Here is a 1,519-nt window from a genome sequence, read left to right as displayed (position 1 = left end):
CTAAATATCCAGTGATAGCAGAATGACTTAATATAATTTATCCATATAACACACCATGCAGCCATATCTGTATTTTAGAAGAGACTGTTAAATCACATGGAGAAAATGTTTACATATCCTTTTTTTTTTACTGACGTTATTTCACTGTATATTTTTGTCTCCCCACCATTCCATCTGTCTGACTACCACTACTACTCTGTCCTATCATAACATTCCATACATACTTAAAACCAAGAAAAGGGCAGAGGAGCTCCATCTTTAAAAACTAAGTAGGCATTTCGGACAACACATTCTTGGCAATGGAACCTGGACAACATTTATCAGACACAGTAGGGAAAGTTCTCACTCTGCATTATAAAAAGGATAGCCATGTATCAACTGTTACAGAAAGGCAACAAGACAGAAACTTTAACGAACTGTTTAAACCATTTTAAACTATTTTCTTTAAAAGACTTCTTCCACTTCCAGAGATCTTGAATAGCCTCTTGGTCAGTCATCCAGAAGCAATTACAGAATTGATGAACTTGGCTTCCACTTTGGGAAGAAAACCACCTTTTTCTATACTTGCTAGCACTTTTGCTTTAATGTCTTCTATGAAACTAGATCCTGTCAGTGTTTTGGTAGTCTTTTCCTGGTTTTTGAAGAATTCTTGACCTTTTGATCTTGGTCTTGATGATTTTGAGTCTTTTCCATTCTGGTTTGATTTTGTGCATTTTTTGGCTAGAATAGCCATATAGATTTTGAGTGGAATCTCATGTAGATTTCTTTACTGGAGGCTTTTCTTCAGCTTCGTCATCATCAAATTCATCATTATTGTCATCATCTTCATATCATTTTCATCAGCAGCAAGTTTTACTTTTATTCTGTGGAAATTTGCTACCACTTCCTGGGACAGAAGACCTTCCAGCTATACTATGGAGTTTCACATTCTCTTCCTATTCATCTTCTGACTCTGCATCTTCCTCCATAGCTACTAAGTGCTGTCTACAAATATGCATGTGCCCTGAACCAAATTTCAACCATAAGACCACAGGTGGTATTATTTCACAGCCCCCAAGGGAAACTATTGGCTGTACAGATATTTTCAAAGTGACTTTAATTGGACTGCCTTCATGATTCCTTATCTCTGCTTCAACAATGTATAATCCATCCTTTGCACCAGCCCCAAACTGACCGTTCTTAAAGATGATTGGTGCTCACTTCCTTCATTATCCACTGTAAAGTGATAATCTTTGTCAGCTTTTAGTTAACAACCAAAAAGATAGCTCTGGGGCTTCAGAGGACTCATGTCCACATCCACTGAGTCTTCCATGGGGTGTGGTGGCACATACATAGATGGGAGAGAAGGCTGACAGAGATAAACGATTACTGTTCCAGAGAACAGCTATGTAGGACAGAATCACAACATGAAAATCTTTACATTGTAATGAGTAATTAAGTACAACCACAATTTTTAAAAGGTTATGAAATATCACCTCCACTCAAGGGTATAATATGAATACACAAACATACACTCACA

The 1,519-nt window shown here is 37.1% G+C and overlaps 1 pseudogene; it reads right to left on the bottom strand.

Annotated features, from left to right (window-relative positions):
• Nucleotides 1-374: 374 nt before the first annotated feature.
• LOC132667989 (nucleophosmin-like) lies at nt 375-1,312 on the bottom strand (annotated as a pseudogene).
• Between the last annotated feature and the right edge of the window lie 207 nt (nt 1,313-1,519).

This window comes from Panthera onca, chromosome B2, assembly GCF_046562875.1.
Source record: "Panthera onca isolate mPanOnc1 chromosome B2, mPanOnc1 haplotype 2, whole genome shotgun sequence".
Classification (NCBI taxonomy): Eukaryota; Metazoa; Chordata; class Mammalia; order Carnivora; family Felidae; genus Panthera; species Panthera onca.
Note: the sequence above shows the minus strand (reverse complement) of the source record. Positions and strands in the feature narration are given on the sequence as shown.